Genomic DNA, 21687 nt, shown 5'->3' with positions numbered 1-21687 from the left:
TTTACTGGGGTATACCACACTTTTTTAAATAGAGATATTGGCAGCTGAACAGTGAGCAACACACTCAAACTGCTTTTTTTTTAGATACCAAAGGCCCAAAACTGGATAGTACAGCGATTTGACCCGTGGAACTGCGAAACCACACTGGGATGTCGGACCTACACAAGACTATTTTCAACAGATATATTTTTGTGTCACAACAGTCAGGAGACACTACTGTTTTTCTTTACGGAAAAAACTACCAAAAGCTGAATAATAGAGATTTTTTACCGTGGGATGGCAAAACCACAGTTATTGTTTATTGGGGTATACCACACTTTTTTAAATAGAGATATTTGCGGCTGAACAGTGAGCGACACACTCAAACTGCTTTTTTTTTAGATACCAAAGGCCCAAAACTGGATAGTACAGCGATTTGACCCGTGGAACTGCGAAACCACACTGGGATGTCGGGCCTACACAAGACTATTTTCAACAGATATATTTTTGTGTCAAAACAGTCAGGAGACACTACTGTTTTTCTTTATGGAAAAAACTACCAAAAGCTGAATAATAGAGATTTTTTACCGTGGGATGGGAAAACCACAGTTAATGTTTACTGGGGTATACCACACTTTTTTAAATAGAGATATTTGCGGCTGAACAGAGAGTGACACGCTCAAACTGCTTTTTTTTAGATACCAAAGGCCCAAAACTGGATAGTACAGCGATTTGACCCGTGGAACTGCGAAACCACACTGGGATGTCGGGCCTACACAAGACTATTTTCAACAGATATATTTTTGTGTCACAACAGTCAGGAGACACTACTGTTTTTCTTTAAGGAAAAAACTACCAAAAGCTGAATAATAGAGATTTTTTACCGTGGGATGGCAAAACCACAGTTATTGTTTATTGGGGTATACCACACTTTTTTAAATAGAGATATTTGCGGCTGAACAGTGAGCGACACACTCAAACTGCTTTTTTTTAGATACCAAAGGCCCAAAACTGGATAGTACAGCGATTTGACCCGTGGAACTGCGAAACCACACTGGGATGTCGGGCCTACACAAGACTATTTTCAACAGATATATTTTTGTGTCACAACAGTCAGGAGACACTACTGTTTTTCTTTATGGAAAAAACTACCAAAAGCTGAATAATAGAGATTTTTTACCGTGGAATGGCAAAACCACAGTTAATGTTTACTGGGGTATACCACACTTTTTTAAATAGAGATATTTGCAGCTGAACAGAGAGCGACACGCTCAAACTGCTTTTTTTTAGACACCAAAGGCCCAAAACTGGATAGTACAGCGATTTGACCCGTGGAACTGCGAAACCACACTGGGATGTCGGGCCTACACAAGACTATTTTCAACAGATATATTTTTGTGTCAAAACAGTCAGGAGACACTACTGTTTTTCTTTATGGAAAAAACTACCAAAAGCTGAATAATAGAGATTTTTTACTGTGGGATGGCAAAACCACAGTTAATGTTTACTGGGGTATACCACACTTTTTTAAATAGAGATATTTGAGGCTGAACAGAGAGTGACACGCTCAAACTGCTTTTTTTTAGATACCAAAGGCCCAAAACTGGATAGTACAGCGATTTGACCCGTGGAACTGCGAAACCACACTGGGATGTCGGGCCTACACAAGACTATTTTCAACAGATATATTTTTGTGTCACAACAGTCAGGAGACACTACTGTTTTTCTTTACGGAAAAAACTACCAAAAGCTGAATAATAGAGATTTTTTACCGTGGGATGGCAAAACCACAGTTATTGTTTATTGGGGTATACCACACTTTTTTAAATAGAGATATTTGCGGCTGAACAGTGAGCAACACACTCAAACTGCTTTTTTTTTAGATACCAAGGGCCCAAAACTGGATAGTACAGCGATTTGACCCGTGGAACTGCGAAACCACACTGGGATGTCGGGCCTAGACAAGACAATTTTCAACAGATATATTTTTGTGTCACAACAGTCAGGAGACACTACTGTTTTTCTTTATGGAAAAAACTACCAAAAGCTGAATAATAGAGATTTTTTACCGTGGGATGGCAAAACCACAGTTATTGTTTACTGGGGTATACCACACTTTTTTAAATAGAGATATTTGCGGCTGAACAGTGAGCGACACACTCAAACTGCTTTTTTTTAGATACCAAAGGCCCAAATCTGGATAGTACAGCAATTTGACCCGTGGAACTGCGAAACCACACTGGGATGTCGGGCCTGCACAAGACTATTTACAACAGATATATTTTTGTGTCACAACAGTCAGGAGACACTACTGTTTTTCTTTACGGAAAAAACTACCAAAAGCTGAATAATAGAGATTTTTTACCGTGGGATGGGAAAACCACAGTTATTGTTTACTGGGGTATACCACACTTTTTTAAATAGAGATATTTGCGGCTAAACAGTGAGCGACACACTCAAACTGCTTTTTTTTTAGATACCAAAGGCCCAAAACTGGATAGTACAGCGATTTGACCCGTGGAACTGCGAAACCACACTGGGATGTCGGGCCTACACAAGACTATTTTCAACAGATATATTTTTGTGTCACAACAGTCAGAAGACACTACTGTTTTTCTTTACGGAAAAAACTACCAAAACCTGAATAATAGAGATTTTTTACCGTGGGATGGCAAAACCACAGTTATTGTTTACTGGGGTATACCACACTTTTTTAAATAGAGATATTTGCGGCTGAACAGTGAGCGACACACTCAAACTGCTTTTTTTTTAGTTACCAAAGGCCCAAAACTGGATAGTACAGCGATTTGACCCGTGGAACTGCGAAACCACACTGGGATGTCGGGCCTACACAAGACTATTTTCAACAGATATATTTTTGTGTCACAACAGTCAGGAGACACTACTGTTTTTCTTTACGGAAAAAACTACAAAAGCTGAATAATAGAGATTTTTTACCGTGGGATGGCAAAACCACAGTTATTGTTTACTGGGGTATACCACAATTTTTTAAATAGAGATATTTGCAGCTGAACAGTGAGCGACACACTCAAACTGCTTTTTTTTTTAGATACCAAAGGCCCAAAACTGGATAGTACAGCGATTTGACCCGTGGAACTGCGAAACCACACTGGGATGTCGGACCTACACAAGACTATTTTCAACAGATATATTTTTGTGTCACAATAGTCAGGAGACACTACTGTTTTACTTTACGGAAAAAACTACCAAAACCTGAATAATAGAGATTTTTTACCGTGGGATGGTAAAACCACAGTTATTGTTTACTGGGGTATACCACACTTTTTTAAATAGAGATATTTGCGGCTGAACAGTGAGCGACACACTCAAACTGCTTTTTTTTAGATACCAAAGGCCCAAATCTGGATAGTACAGCGATTTGACCCATGGAACTGCGAAACCACACTGGGATGTCGGGCCTGCACAAGACCATTTTCAACAGATATATTTTGGCGTCACAACAATCAGGAGACACTACTGTTTTTCTTTACGGAAAAAACGACCAAAAGCTGAATAATAGAGATTTTTTACCGTGGGATGGCAAAACCACAGTTATTGTTTACTGGGGTATACCACACTGTTTTTAATAGAGATATTTGCAAGTGAACAGTGAGCGACACACTCAAACTGCTTTTTTTTAGATACCAAAGGCCCAAATCTGGATAGTACAGCGATTTGACCCGTGGAACTCTGAAACCACACTGGGATGTCGGGCCTGCACAAGACTATTTTCAACAGATATATTTTTGTGTCACAACAGTCAGGAGACACTACTGTTTTTCTTTACGGAAAAGACTACCAAAAGCTGAATAATAGAGATTTTTTACCGTGGGATGGCAAAACCACAGTTATTGTTTACTGGGGTATACCACACTTTTTTAAATAGAGATATTTGCGGCTGAACATTGAACGACACACTCAAACTGCTTTTTTTTTAGATACCAAAGGCCCAAAACTGGATAGTACAGCGATTTGACCCGTGGAACTGCGAAACCACACTGGGATGTCGGGCCTACACAAGACTATTTTCAACAGATATATTTTTGTGTCACAACAGTCAGGAGACACTACTGTTTTTCTTTACGGAAAAAACTACCAAAAGCTGAATAATAGAGATTTTTTACCGTGGGATGCCAAAACCACAGTTATTGTTTACTGGGGTATACCACACTTTTTTAAATAGAGATATTTGCAGCTGAACAGTGAGCGACACACTCAAACTGCTTTTTTTTTAGATACCAAAGGCCCAAAACTGGATAGTACAGCGATTTGACCCGTGGAACTGCGAAACCACACTGGGATGTCGGGCCTACACAAGACTATTTTCAACAGATATATTTTTGTGTCACAACAGTCAGGAGACACTACTGTTTTTCTTTACAGAAAAAACTACCAAAAGCTGAATAATAGAGATTTTTTACCGTGGGATGGCAAAACCACCGTTAATGTTTACTGGGGTATACCACACTTTTTTAAATAGAGATATTTGCGGCTGAACAGAGAGCGACACGCTCAAACTGCTTTTTTTTAGATACCAAAGGCCCAAAACTGGATAGTACAGCGATTTGACCCGTGGAACTGCGAAACCACACTGGGATGTCGGGCCTACACAAGACTATTTTCAACAGATATATTTTTGTGTCACAACAGTCAGGAGACACTAATGTTTTTCTTTACGGAAAAAACTACCAAAAGCTGAATAATAGAGATTTTTTACCGTGGGATGGCAAAACCACAGTTAATGTTTACTGGGGTATGCCACACTTTTTTAAATAGAGATATTTGCGGCTGAACAGTGAGCGACACACTCAAACTGCTTTTTTTTTAGTTACCAAAGGCCCAAAACTGGATAGTACAGCGATTTGACCCGTGGAACTGCGAAACCACACTGGGATGTCGGGCCTACACAAGACTATTTTCAACAGATATATTTTTGTGTCACAACAGTCAGGAGACACTACTGTTTTTCTTTACGGAAAAAACTACCAAAAGCTGAATAATAGAGATTTTTTACCGTGGGATGGCAAAACCACAGTTATTGTTTACTGGGGTATACCACACTTTTTTAAATAGAGATATTGGCAGCTGAACAGTGAGCAACACACTCAAACTGCTTTTTTTTTAGATACCAAAGGCCCAAAACTGGATAGTACAGCGATTTGACCCGTGGAACTGCGAAACCACACTGGGATGTCGGACCTACACAAGACTATTTTCAACAGATATATTTTTGTGTCACAACAGTCAGGAGACACTACTGTTTTTCTTTACGGAAAAAACTACCAAAAGCTGAATAATAGAGATTTTTTACCGTGGGATGGCAAAACCACAGTTATTGTTTATTGGGGTATACCACACTTTTTTAAATAGAGATATTTGCGGCTGAACAGTGAGCGACACACTCAAACTGCTTTTTTTTTAGATACCAAAGGCCCAAAACTGGATAGTACAGCGATTTGACCCGTGGAACTGCGAAACCACACTGGGATGTCGGGCCTACACAAGACTATTTTCAACAGATATATTTTTGTGTCAAAACAGTCAGGAGACACTACTGTTTTTCTTTACGGAAAAAACTACCAAAAGCTGAATAATAGAGATTTTTTACCGTGGGATGGGAAAACCACAGTTAATGTTTACTGGGGTATACCACACTTTTTTAAATAGAGATATTTGCGGCTGAACAGAGAGTGACACGCTCAAACTGCTTTTTTTTAGATACCAAAGGCCCAAAACTGGATAGTACAGCGATTTGACCCGTGGAACTGCGAAACCACACTGGGATGTCGGGCCTACACAAGACTATTTTCAACAGATATATTTTTGTGTCACAACAGTCAGGAGACACTACTGTTTTTCTTTAAGGAAAAAACTACCAAAAGCTGAATAATAGAGATTTTTTACCGTGGGATGGCAAAACCACAGTTATTGTTTATTGGGGTATACCACACTTTTTTAAATAGAGATATTTGCGGCTGAACAGTGAGCGACACACTCAAACTGCTTTTTTTTAGATACCAAAGGCCCAAAACTGGATAGTACAGCGATTTGACCCGTGGAACTGCGAAACCACACTGGGATGTCGGGCCTACACAAGACTATTTTCAACAGATATATTTTTGTGTCACAACAGTCAGGAGACACTACTGTTTTTCTTTATGGAAAAAACTACCAAAAGCTGAATAATAGAGATTTTTTACCGTGGGATGGCAAAACCACAGTTAATGTTTACTGGGGTATACCACACTTTTTTAAATAGAGATATTTGCAGCTGAACAGAGAGCGACACGCTCAAACTGCTTTTTTTTAGACACCAAAGGCCCAAAACTGGATAGTACAGCGATTTGACCCGTGGAACTGCGAAACCACACTGGGATGTCGGGCCTACACAAGACTATTTTCAACAGATATATTTTTGTGTCACAACAGTCAGGAGACACTACTGTTTTTCTTTACGGAAAAAACTACCAAAAGCTGAATAATAGAGATTTTTTACCGTGGGATGGCAAAACCACAGTTATTGTTTATTGGGGTATACCACACTTTTTTAAATAGAGATATTTGCGGCTGAACAGTGAGCAACACACTCAAACTGTCTTTTTTTTAGATACCAAGGGCCCAAAACTGGATAGTACAGCGATTTGACCCGTGGAACTGCGAAACCACACTGGGATGTCGGGCCTAGACAAGACAATTTTCAACAGATATATTTTTGTGTCACAACAGTCAGGAGACACTACTGTTTTTCTTTATGGAAAAAACTACCAAAAGCTGAATAATAGAGATTTTTTACCGTGGGATGGCAAAACCACAGTTATTGTTTACTGGGGTATACCACACTTTTTTAAATAGAGATATTTGCGGCTGAACAGTGAGCGACACACTCAAACTGCTTCTTTTTTTAGATACCAAAGGCCCAAAACTGGATAGTTCAGCGATTTGACCCGTGGAACTGCGAAACCACACTGGGATGTCGGGCCTGCACAAGACTATTTACAACAGATATATTTTTGTGTCACAACAGACAGGAGACACTAGTGTTTTTCTTTACGGAAAAAACTACCAAAAGCTGAATAATAGAGATTTTTTACCGTGGGATGGGAAAACCACAGTTATTGTTTACTGGGGTATACCACACTTTTTTAAATAGAGATATTTGCGGCTAAACAGTGAGCGACACACTCAAACTGCTTTTTTTTTTAGATACCAAAGGCCCAAAACTGGATAGTACAGCGATTTGACCCGTGGAACTGCGAAACCACACTGGGATGTCGGGCCTACACAAGACTATTTTCAACAGATATATTTTTGTGTCACAATAGTCAGGAGACACTACTGTTTTACTTTACGGAAAAAACTACCAAAACCTGAATAATAGAGATTTTTTACCGTGGGATGGTAAAACCACAGTTATTGTTTACTGGGGTATACCACACTTTTTTAAATAGAGATATTTGCGGCTGAACAGTGAGCGACACACTCAAACTGCTTTTTTTTAGATACCAAAGGCCCAAATCTGGATAGTACAGCGATTTGACCCATGGAACTGCGAAACCACACTGGGATGTCGGGCCTGCACAAGACTATTTTCAACAGATATATTTTGGCGTTACAACAGTCAGGAGACACTACTGTTTTTCTTTACGGAAAAAACTACCAAAAGCTGAATAATAGAGATTTTTTACCGTGGGATGGCAAAACCACAGTTATTGTTTACTGGGGTATACCACACTTTTTTAAATAGAGATATTTGCGGCTGAACAGTGAGCGACACATTCAAACTGCTTTTTTTTTAGTTACCAAAGGCCCAAAACTGGATAGTACAGCGATTTGACCCGTGGAACTGCGAAACCATACTGGGATGTCGGGCCTACACAAGACTATTTTCAACAGATATATTTTTGTGTCACAACAGTCAGGAGACACTACTGTTTTTCTTTACGGAAAAAACTACCAAAAGCTGAATAATAGAGATTTTTTACCGTGGGATGGCAAAACCACAGTTATTGTTTACTGGGGTATACCACACTTTTTTAAATAGAGATATTGGCAGCTGAACAGTGAGCGACACACTCAAACTGCTTTTTTTTTAGATACCAAAGGCCCAAAACTGGATAGTACAACGATTTGACCCATGGAACTGCGAAACCACACTGGGATGTCGGGCCTACACAAGACTATTTTCAACAGATATATTTTTGTGTCACAACAGTCAGGAGACACTACTGTTTTTCTTTACGGAAAAAACTACCAAAACCTGAATAATAGAGATTTTTTACCGTGGGATGGCAAAACCACAGTTATTGTTTACTGGGGTATACCACACTTTTTTAAATAGAGATATTTGCGGCTAAACAGTGAGCGACACACTCAAACTGCTTTTTTTTTAGTTACCAAAGGCCCAAAACTGGATAGTACAGCGATTTGACCCGTGGAACTGCGAAACCACACTGGGATGTCGGGCCTACACAAGACTATTTTCAACAGATATATTTTTGTGTCACAACAGTCAGGAGACACTACTGTTTTTCTTTACGGAAAAAACTACAAAAGCTGAATAATAGAGATTTTTTACCGTGGGATGGTAAAACCACAGTTATTGTTTACTGGGGTATACCACACTTTTTTAAATAGAGATATTTGCGGCTGAATAGTGAGCGACACACTCAAACTGCTTTTTTTTAGATACCAAAGGCCCAAATCTGGATAGTACAGCGATTTGACCCGTGGAACTCTGAAACCACACTGGGATGTCGGGCCTGCACAAGACTGTTTTCAACAGATATATTTTTGTGTCACAACAGTCAGGAGACACTACTGTTTTTCTTTACGGAAAAGACTACCAAAAGCTGAATAATAGAGATTTTTTACCGTGGGATGGCAAAACCACAGTTATTGTTTACTGGGGTATACCACACTTTTTTAAATAGAGATATTTGCGGCTGAACATTGAACGACACACTCAAACTGCTTTTTTTTTAGATACCAAAGGCCCAAAACTGGATAGTACAGCGATTTGACCCGTGGAACTGCGAAACCACACTGGGATGTCGGGCCTACACAAGACTATTTTCAACAGATATATTTTTGTGTCACAACAGTCAGGAGACACTACTGTTTTTCTTTACGGAAAAAACTACCAAAAGCTGAATAATAGAGATTTTTTACCGTGGGATGGCAAAACCACAGTTATTGTTTACTGGGGTATACCACACTTTTTTAAATAGAGATATTTGAGGCTGAACAGTCAGCGACACACTCAAACTGCTTTTTTTTTAGATACCAAAGGCCCAAATCTGGATAGTACAGCGATTTGACCCGTGGAACTGCGAAACCACACTGGGATGTCGGGCCTGCACAATACTATTTTCAACAGATATATTTTGGCGTCACAACAGTCAGGAGACACTACTGTTTTTCTTTATGGAAAAAACTACCAAAAGCTGAATAATAGAGATTTTTTACCGTGGGATGGCAAAACCACAGTTATTGTTTACTGGGATATACCACACTTTTTTAAATAGAGATATTTGCGGCTGAACAGTGAGCGACACACTCAAACTGCTTTTTTTTTTAGATACCAAAGGCCCAAAACTGGATAGTACAGCGATTTGACCCGTGGAACTGCGAAACCACACTGGGATGTCGGGCCTACACAAGACTATTTTCAACAGATATATTTTTGTGTCACAACAGTCAGGAGACACTACTGTTTTTCTTTACGGAAAAAACTACCAAAAGCTGAATAATAGAGATTTTTTACCGTGGGATGGCAAAACCACAGTTAATGTTTACTGGGGTATACCACACTTTTTTAAATAGAGATATTTGCGGCTGAACAGTGAGTGACACACTCAAACTGCTTTTTTTTTAGTTACCAAAGGCCCAAAACTGGATAGTACAGCGATTTGACCCGTGGAACTGCGAAACCACACTGGGATGTCGGGCCTACACAAGACTATTTTCAACAGATATATTTTTGTGTCACAACAGTCAGGAGACACTACTGTTTTTCTTTACGGAAAAAACTACCAAAAGCTGAATAATAGAGATTTTTTACCGTGGGATGGCAAAACCACAGTTATTGTTTACTGGGGTATACCACACTTTTTTAAATAGAGATATTGGCAGCTGAACAGTTAGCGACACACTCAAACTGCTTTTTTTTTAGATACCAAAGGCCCAAAACTGGATAGTACAGCGATTTGACCCGTGGAACTGCGAAACCACACTGGGATGTCGGACCTACACAAGACTATTTTCAACAGATATATTTTTGTGTCACAACAGTCAGGAGACACTACTGTTTTTCTTTACAGAAAAAACTACCAAAAGCTGAATAATAGAGATTTTTTACCGTGGGATGGCAAAACCACAGTTAATGTTTACTGGGGTATACCACACTTTTTTAAATAGAGATATTTGCGGCTGAACAGTGAGCGACACACTCAAACTGCTTTTTTTTTAGTTACCAAAGGCCCAAAACTGGATAGTACAGCGATTTGACCCGTGGAACTGCGAAACCACACTGGGATGTCGGGCCTACACAAGACTATTTTCAACAGATATATTTTTGTGTCACAACAGTCAGGAGACACTACTGTTTTTCTTTATGGAAAAAACTACCAAAAGCTGAATAATAGAGATTTTTTACCGTGGGATGGCAAAACCACAGTTAATGTTTACTGGGGTATACCACACTTTTTTAAATAGAGATATTTGCGGCTGAACAGAGAGCGACACGCTCAAACTGCTTTTTTTTAGACACCAAAGGCCCAAAACTGGATAGTACAGCGATTTGACCCGTGGAACTGCGAAACCACACTGGGATGTCGGGCCTACACAAGACTATTTTCAACAGATATATTTTTGTGTCACAACAGTCAGGAGACACTACTGTTTTTCTTTACGGAAAAAACTACCAAAAGCTGAATAATAGAGATTTTTTACCGTGGGATGGCAAAACCACAGTTAATGTTTACTGGGGTATACCACACTTTTTTAAATAGAGATATTTGAGGCTGAACAATGAGCGACACACTCAAACTGCTTTTTTTTTAGTTACCAAAGGCCCAAAACTGGATAGTACAGCGATTTGACCCGTGGAACTGCGAAACCACACTGGGATGTCGGGCCTACACAAGACTATTTTCAACAGATATATTTTTGTGTCACAACAGTCAGTAGACACTACTGTTTTTCTTTACGGAAAAAACTACCAAAAGCTGAATAATAGAGATTTTTTACCGTGGGATGGCAAAACCACAGTTATTGTTTACTGGGGTATACCACACTTTTTTAAATAGAGATATTGGCAGCTGAACAGTGAGCGACACACTCAAACTGCTTTTTTTTTAGATACCAAAGGCCCAAAACTGGATAGTACAGCGATTTGACCCGTGGAACTGCGAAACCACACTGGGATGTCGGACCTACACAAGACTATTTTCAACAGATATATTTTTGTGTCACAACAGTCAGGAGACACTACTGTTTTTCTTTACGGAAAAAACTACCAAAAGCTGAATAATAGAGATTTTTTACCGTGGGATGGCAAAACCAAAGTTATTGTTTATTGGGGTATACCACACTTTTTTAAATAGAGATATTTGCGGCTGAACAGTGAGCGACACACTCAAACTGCTTTTTTTTTAGATACCAAGGGCCCAAAACTGGATAATACAGCCATTTGACCCGTGGAATTGCGAAACCACACTGGGATGTCGGGCCTAGACAAGACTATTTTCAACAGATATATTTTTGTGTCACAACAGTCAGGAGACACTACTGTTTTTCTTTATGGAAAAAACTACCAAAAGCTGAATAATAGAGATTTTTTACCGTGGGATGGCAAAACCACAGTTATTGTTTACTGGGATATACCACACTTTTTTAAATAGAGATATTTGCGGCTGAACAGTGAGCGACACACTCAAACTGCTTTTTTTTTAGTTACCAAAGGCCCAAAACTGGATAGTACAGCGATTTGATCCGTGGAACTGCGAAACCACACTGGGATGTCGGGCCTACACAAGACTATTTTCAACAGATATATTTTTGTGTCACAACAGTCAGGAGACACTACTGTTTTTCTTTACGGAAAAAACTACCAAAAGCTGAATAATAGAGATTTTTTACCGTGGGAAGGCAAAACCACAGTTATTGTTTACTGGGGTATACCACACTTTTTTAAATAGAGATATTTGCAGCTGAACAGTGAGCGACACACTCAAACTGCTTTTTTTTTTTAGATACCAAACGCCCAAAACTGAATAGTACAGCGATTTGACCCGTGGAACTGCGAAACCACACTGGGATGTCGGGCCTACACAAGACTATTTTCAACAGATATATTTTTGTGTCACAATAGTCAGGAGACACTACTGTTTTTCTTTACGGAAAAAACTACCAAAACCTGAATAATAGAGATTTTTTACCGTGGGATGGTAAAACCACAGTTATTGTTTACTGGGGTATGCCACACTTTTTTAAATAGAGATATTTGCGGCTGAACAGTGAGCGACACACTCAAACTGCTTTTTTTTAGATACCAAAGGCCCAAATCTGGATAGTACAGCGATTTGACCCGTGGAACTGCGAAACCACACTGGGATGTCGGGCCTGCACAAGACTATTTACAACAGATATATTTTTGTGTCACAACAGTCAGTAGACACTACTGTTTTTCTTTACGGAAAAAACTACCAAAAGCTGAATAATAGAGATTTTTTACCGTGGGATGGCAAAACCACAGTTATTGTTTACTGGGGTATACCACTCTTTTTTAAATAGAGATATTGGCAGCTGAACAGTGAGCGACACACTCAAACTGCTTTTTTTTTAGATACCAAAGGCCCAAAACTGGATAGTACAGCGATTTGACCCGTGGAACTGCGAAACCACACTGGGATGTCGGACCTACACAAGACTATTTTCAACAGATATATTTTTGTGTCACAACAGTCAGGAGACACTACTGTTTTTCTTTACGGAAAAAACTACCAAAAGCTGAATAATAGAGATTTTTTACCGTGGGATGGCAAAACCAAAGTTATTGTTTATTGGGGTATACCACACTTTTTTAAATAGAGATATTTGCGGTTGAACAGTGAGCGACACACTCAAACTGCTTTTTTTTTAGATACCAAGGGCCCAAAACTGGATAATACAGCGATTTGACCCGTGGAACTGCGAAACCACACTGGGATGTCGGGCCTAGACAAGACTATTTTCAACAGATATATTTTTGTGTCACAACAGTCAGGAGACACTACTGTTTTTCTTTATGGAAAAAACTACCAAAAGCTGAATAATAGAGATTTTTTACCGTGGGATGGCAAAACCACAGTTAATGTTTACTGGGGTATACCACACTTTTTTAAATAGAGATATTTGCGGCTGAACAGTGAGCGACACACTCAAACTGCTTTTTTTTAGTTACCAAAGGCCCAAAACTGGATAGTACAGCGATTTGATCCGTGGAACTGCGAAACCACACTGGGATGTCGGGCCTACACAAGACTATTTTCAACAGATATATTTTTGTGTCACAACAGTCAGGAGACACTACTGTTTTTCTTTACGGAAAAAACTACCAAAAGCTGAATAATAGAGATTTTTTACCGTGGGAAGGCAAAACCACAGTTATTGTTTACTGGGGTATACCACACTTTTTTAAATAGAGATATTTGCGGCTAAACAGTGAGCGACACACTCAAACTGCTTTTTTTTTAGATACCAAAGGCCCAAAACTGGATAGTACAGCGATTTGACCCGTGGAACTGCGAAACCACACTGGGATGTCGGGCCTACACAAGACTATTTTCAACAGATATATTTTTGTGTCACAACAGTCAGGAGACACTACTGTTTTTCTTTACGGAAAAAACTACCAAAACCTGAATAATAGAGATTTTTTACCGTGGGATGGCAAAACCACAGTTATTGTTTACTGGGGTATACCACACTTTTTTAAATAGAGATATTTGCGGCTGAACAGTGAGCGACACACTCAAACTGCTTTTTTTTTTAGATACCAAAGGCCCAAAACTGGATAGTACAGCGATTTGATCCGTGGAACTGCGAAACCACACTGGGATGTCGGGCCTACACAAGACTATTTTCAACAGATATATTTTTGTGTCACAACAGTCAGGAGACACTACTGTTTTTCTTTACGGAAAAAACTACAAAAGCTGAATAATAGAGATTTTTTACCGTGGGATGGCAAAACCACAGTTATTGTTTACTGGGGTATACCACAATTTTTTAAATAGAGATATTTGCAGCTGAACAGTGAGCTACACACTCAAACTGCTTTTTTTTTTAGATACCAAAGGCCCAAAACTGGATAGTACAGCGATTTGACCCGTGGATCTGCAAAACCACACTGGGATGTCGGGCCTACACAAGACTATTTTCAACAGATATATTTTTGTGTCACAATAGTCAGGAGACACTACTGTTTTACTTTACGGAAAAAACTACCAAAACCTGAATAATAGAGATTTTTTACCGTGGGATGGTAAAACCACAGTTATTGTTTACTGGGGTATACCACACTTTTTTAAATAGAGATATTTGCGGCTGAACAGTGAGCGACACACTCAAACTGCTTTTTTTTAGATACCAAAGGCCCAAATCTGGATAGTACAGCGATTTGACCCGTGGAACTGCGAAACCACACTGGGATGTCGGGCCTGCACAAGACTATTTTCAACAGATATATTTTGGCGTCACAACAGTCAGGAGACACTACTGTTTTTCTTTACGGAAAAAACTACCAAAAGCTGAATAATAGAGATTTTTTACCGTGGGATGGCAAAACCACAGTTATTGTTTACTGGGGTATACCACACTTTTTTAAATAGAGATATTTGCGGCTGAACAGTGAGCGACACACTCAAACTGCTCTTTTTTAGATACCAAAGGCCCAAATCTGGATAGTACAGCGATTTGACACGTGGAACTCTGAAACCACACTGGGATGTCGGGCCTGCACAAGACTATTTTCAACAGATATATTTTTGTGTCACAACAGTCAGGAGACACTACTGTTTTTCTTTACGGAAAAAACTACCAAAAGCTGAATAATAGAGATTTTTTACCGTGGGATGGCAAAACCACAGTTAATGTTTACTGGGGTATACCACACTTTTTTAAATAGAGATATTTGAGGCTGAACAATGAGCGACACACTCAAACTGCTTTTTTTTTAGCTACCAAAGGCCCAAAACTGGATAGTACAGCGATTTGACCCGTGGAACTGCGAAACCACACTGGGATGTCGGGCCTACACAAGACTATTTTCAACAGATATATTTTTGTGTCACAACAGTCAGTAGACACTACTGTTTTTCTTTACGGAAAAAACTACCAAAAGCTGAATAATAGAGATTTTTTACCGTGGGATGGCAAAACCACAGTTATTGTTTACTGGGGTATACCACACTTTTTTAAATAGAGATATTGGCAGCTGAACAGTGAGCGACACACTCAAACTGCTTTTTTTTTAGATACCAAAGGCCCAAAACTGGATAGTACAGCGATTTGACCCGTGGAACTGCGAAACCACACTGGGATGTCGGACCTACACAAGACTATTTTCAACAGATATATTTTTGTGTCACAACAGTCAGGAGACACTACTGTTTTTCTTTACGGAAAAAACTACCAAAAGCTGAATAATAGAGATTTTTTACCGTGGGATGGCAAAACCAAAGTTATTGTTTACTGGGGTATACCACACTTTTTTAAATAGAGATATTTGCGGCTGAACAGTGAGCGACACACTCAAACTGCTTTTTTTTTAGATACCAAGGGCCCAAAACTGGATAATACAGCGATTTGACCCGTGGAACTGCGAAACCACACTGGGATGTCGGGCCTAGACAAGACTATTTTTAACAGATATATTTTTGTGTCACAACAGTCAGGAGACACTACTGTTTTTCTTTATGGAAAAAACTACCAAAAGCTGAATAATAGAGATTTTTTACCGTGGGATGGCAAAACCACAGTTATTGTTTACTGGGGTATACCACACTTTTTTAAATAGAGATATTTGCGGCTGAACAGTGAGCGACACACTCAAACTGCTTTTTTTTTAGATACCAAAGGCCCAAAACTGGATAGTACAGCGATTTGACCCGTGGAACTGCGAAACCAGACTGGGATGTCGGGCCTACACAAGACTATTTTCAACAGATATATTTTTGTGTCACAACAGTCAGGAGACACTACTGTTTTTCTTTACGGAAAAAACTACCAAAAGCTGAATAATAGAGATTTTTTACCGTGGGATGGCAAAACCACAGTTAATGTTTACTGGGGTATACCACACTTTTTTAAATAGAGATATTTGCGGCTGAACAGTGAGCGACACACTCAAACTGCTTTTTTTTAGATACCAAAGGCCCAAAACTGGATAGTACAGCGATTTGACCCGTGCAACTGCGAAACCACACTGGGATGTCGGGCCTACACAAGACTATTTTCAACAGATATATTTTTGTGTCACAACAGTCAGGAGACACTACTGTTTTTCTTTACGGAAAAAACTACAAAAGCTGAATAATAGAGATTTTTTACCGTGGGATGGCAAAACCACAGTTATTGTTTACTGGGGTATACCACAATTTTTTAAATAGAGATATTTGCAGCTGAACAGTGAGCTACACACTCAAACTGCTTTTTTGTTTAGATACCAAAGGCCCAAAACTGGATAGTACAGCGATTTGACCCGTGGAACTGCAAAACCACACTGGGATGTCGGGCCTACACAAGACTATTTTCAACAGATATATTTTTGTGTCACAATAGTCAGGAGACACTACTGTTTTACTTTACGGAAAAAACTACCAAAACGTGAATAATAGAGATTTTTTACCGTGGGATGGTAAAACCACAGTTATTGTTTACTGGGGTATACCACACTTTTTTAAATAGAGATATTTGCGGCTGAACAGTGAGCGACACACTCAAACTGCTTTTTTTTAGATACCAAAGGCCCAAATCTGGATAGTACAGCGATTTGACCCGTGGAACTGCGAAACCACACTGGGATGTCGGGCCTGCACAAGACTCTTTTCAACAGATATATTTTGGCGTCACAACAGTCAGGAGACACTACTGTTTTTCTTTACGGAAAAAACTACCAAAAGCTGAATAATAGAGATTTTTTACCGTGGGATGGCAAAACCACAGTTATTGTTTACTGGGGTATGCCACACTTTTTTAAATAGAGATATTTGTGGCTGAACAGTGAGCGACACACTCAAACTGCTCTTTTTTAGATACCAAAGGCCCAAATCTGGATAGTACAGCGATTTGACACGTGGAACTCTGAAACCACACTGGGATGTCGGGCCTGCACAAGACTATTTTCAACAGATATATTTTTGTGTCACAACAGTCAGGAGACACTACTGTTTTTCTTTACAGAAAAGACTACCAAAACCTGAATAATAGAGATTTTTTACCGTGGGATGGCAAAACCACAGTTATTGTTTACTGGGGTATACCACACTTTTTTAAATAGAGATATTTGCGGCTGAACATTGAACGACACACTCAAACTGCTTTTCTTTTAGATACCAAAGGCCCAAAACTGGATAGTACAGCTATTTGACACGTGGAACTGCGAAACCACACTGGGATGTCGGGCCTACACAAGACTATTTTCAACAGATATATTTTTGTGTCACAACAGTCAGGAGACACTATTGTTTTTCTTTACGGAAAAAACTACCAAAACCTGAATAATAGAGATTTTTTACCGTGGGATGGCAAAACCACAGTTATTGTTTACTGGGGTATACCACACTTTTTTAAATAGAGATATTTGCGGCTGAACAGTGAGCGACACACTCAAACTGCTTTTTTTTTAGATACCAAAGGCCCAAAACTGGATAGTACAGCGATTTGACCCGTGGAGCTGCGAAACCACACTGGGATGTCGGGCCTACACAAGACTATTTTCAACAGATATATTTTTGTGTCACAAAAGTCAGGAGACACTACTGTTTTTCTTTACGGAAAAAACTACCAAAAGCTGAATAATAGAGATTTTTTACCGTGGGATGGCAAAACCACAGTTATTGTTTACTGGGGTATACCACACTTTTTTAAATAGAGATATTTGCGGCTGAACAGTCAGCGACACACTCAAACTGCTTTTTTCTAGATACCAAAGGCCCAAAACTGGATAGTACAGCGATTTGACCCGTGGAACTGCGAAACCACACTGGGATGTCGGGCCTACACAAGATTATTTTCAACAGATATAATTTTGTGTCACAACAGTCAGGAGACACTACTGTTTTTCTTCACGGAAAAAACTACCAAAAGCTGAATAATAGAGATTTTTTACCGTGGGATGGCAAAACGACAGTTATTGTTTACTGGGGTATACCACACTTTTTTAAATAGAGATATTTGCGGCTGAACAGTGAGCGACACACTTAAACTGCTTTTTTTTTAGATACCAAAGGCCCAAAACTGGATAGCACAGCGATTTGACCCGTGGAACTGCGAAACCACACTGGGATGTCGGGCCTGCACAAGACTATTTTCAACAGATATATTTTTGTGTCACAACAGTCTGGAGACACTACTGTTTTTCTTTACGGAAAATACTACCAAAAGCTGAATAATAGAGATTTTTACCGTGGGATGGCAAAACCACAGTTATTGTTTACTGGGGTATACCACACTTTTTTAAATAGAGATATTTGCGGCTGAACAGTGAGCGACACACTCAAACTGCTTTTTTTTTAGATACCAAAGGCCCAAAACTGGATAGTACAGCGATTTGACCCGTGGAACTTCAAAACGACACTGGGAACTCGGGCCTACACAAGACTATTTTCAACAGATATATTTTTGTGTCACAACAGTCAGGAGACACTACTGTTTTTCTTTACGGAAAAAACTACCAAAAGCTGAATAATAGAGATTTTTTACCGTGGGATGGCAAAACCACAGTTATTGTTTACTGGGGTATACCACACTTTTTTAAATAGAGACATTTGCGGCTGAACAGTGAGCGACACACTCAAACTGCTTTTTTTTTAGATACCAAAGGCCCAAAACTGAATAGTACAGCGATTTGACCCGTGGAACTGCGAAACCACACTGGGATGTCGGGCCTACACAAGACTATTTTCAACAGATATATTTTTGTGTCACAAAAGTCAGGAGACATTACTGTTTTTCTTTACGGAAAAAACTACCAAAAGCTGAATAATAGAGATTTTTTACCGTGGGATGGCAAAACCACAGTTATTGTTTACTGGGGTTTACCACACTTTTTTAAATAGAGATATTTGCGGCTGAACAGTCAGCGACACACTGAAACTGCTTTTTTTTTAGATAGCAAAGGCCCAAATCCGGATAGTACAGCGATTTGACCCGTGGAACTCCGAAACCACACTGGGATGTCGGGCCTGCAAAAGACTATTTTCAACAGATATATTTTTGTGTCACAACAGTCAGGAGACACTACTGTTTTTCTTTACGGAAAAAACTACCAAAAGCTGAATAATAAAGATTTTTTACCGTGGGATGGCAAAACCACAGTTATTGTTTACTGGGGTATACCACACTTTTTTAAATAGAGATATTTGCGGCTGAACAGTGAGCGACACGCTCAAACTGCTTTTTTTTTTAGATACCAAAGGCCCAAAACTGGATAGTACAGCGATTTGACCCGTGGAACTGCGAAACCACACTGGGATGTCGGGCCTACACAAGACTATTTTCAACAGATATATTTTTGTGTCACAACAGTCAGGAGACACTACTGTTTTTCTTTATGGAAAAAACTACCAAACGCTGAACAATAGAGATTTTTTACCGTGGGATGGCAAAACCACAGTTATTGTTTACTGGGGTATACCACACTTTTTTAAATAGAGATATTTGCAGCTGAACAGTGAGCGACACACTTAAACTGCTTTTTTTTCAGATACCAAAGGCCCAAAACTGGATAGTACAGCGATTTGACCCGTGGAACTGCGAAACCACACTGGGATGTCGGGCCTGCACAAGACTATTTTCAACAGATATATTTTTGTGATACAACAGTCAGGAGACACTACTGTTTTTCTTTACGGAAAAAACTACCAAAAGCTGAATAATAGAGATTTTTTACCGTGGGATGGCAAAACCACAGTTATTGTTTACTGGGGTATACCACACTTTTTTAAATAGAGATATTTGCGGCTGAACAGTGTGCGACACACTCAAACTGCTTTTTTTTTAGATACCAAAGGCCCAAAAGTGGATAGTACAGCGATTTGACCCGTGGAACTGCGAAACGACGCTGGGATCTCGGGCCTACACAAGACTATTTTCAACAGATATATTTTTGTGTCACAACAGTCAGGAGACACTACTGTTTTTCTTTATGGAAAAAACTACCAAAACCTGAATAATAGAGATTTTTTACCGTGGGATGGCAAAACCACAGTTATTGTTTACTGGGGTATACCACACTTTTTTAAATAGAGATATTTGCAGCTGAACAGTGAGCGACACACTTAAACTGCTTTTTTTTTAGATACCAAAGGCCCAAAACTGGATAGTACAGCGATTTGACCCGTGGAACTGCGAAACCACACTGGGATGTCGGGCCTGCACAAGACTATTTTCAACAGATATATTTTTGTGATACAACAGTCAGGAGACACTACTGTTTTTCTTTACGGAAAAAACTACCAAAAGCTGAATAATAGAGATTTTTTACCGTGGGATGGCAAAACCACAGTTATTGTTTACTGGGGTATACCACACTTTTTTAAATAGAGATATTTGCGGCTGAACAGTGAGCGACACACTCAAACTGCTTTTTTTTTAGATACCAAAGGCCCAAAAGTGGATAGTACAGCGATTTGACCCGTGGAACTGCGAAACGACGCTGGGATCTCGGGCCTACACAAGACTATTTTCAACAGATATATTTTTGTGTCACAACAGTCAGGAGACACTACTGTTTTTCTTTATGGAAAAAACTACCAAAACCTGAATAATAGAGATTTTTTACCGTGGGATGGCAAAACCACAGTTATTGTTTACTGGGGTATACCACACTTTTTTAAATAGAGATATTTGCGGCTGAACAGTGAGTGACACACTCAAACTGCTTTTTTTTTAGATACCAAAGGCCCAAAACTGGATAGTACAGCGATTTGACCCGTGGAGCTGCGAAACCACACTGGGATGTCGGGCCTACACAAGACTATTTTCAACAGATATATTTTTGTGTCACAACAGTCAGGAGACACTACTGTTTTTCTTTACGGAAAAAACTACCAAAAGCTGAATAATAGAGATTTTTTACCGTGGGATGGCAAAACCACAGTTATTGTTTACTGGGGTATACCACACTTTTTTCAATAGAGATATTTGCGGCTGAACAGTCAGCGACACACTCAAACTGCTTTTTTTTTTAGATAGCAAAGGCCCAAAACTGGATAGTACAGCGATTTGACCCATGGAACTCCGAAACCACACTGGGATGTCGGACCTACAAAAGACTATTTTCAACAGATATCTTTTTGTGTCACAACAGTCAGGAGACACTACTGTTTTTCTTTACGGAAAAAACTACCAAAAGCTGAATTATAGAGATTTTTTACCGTGGGATGGCAAAACCACAGTTATTGTTTACTGGGGTATACCACACTT

The sequence above is a fragment of the Phyllobates terribilis genome, unplaced genomic scaffold (genome assembly GCF_046119375.1).
Source record: "Phyllobates terribilis strain yellow unplaced genomic scaffold, ASM4611937v1 Scaffold_11__3_contigs__length_659146591, whole genome shotgun sequence".
Lineage (NCBI taxonomy): Eukaryota > Metazoa > Chordata > Amphibia > Anura > Dendrobatidae > Phyllobates > Phyllobates terribilis.
This window is presented reverse-complemented; position numbering follows the sequence as displayed.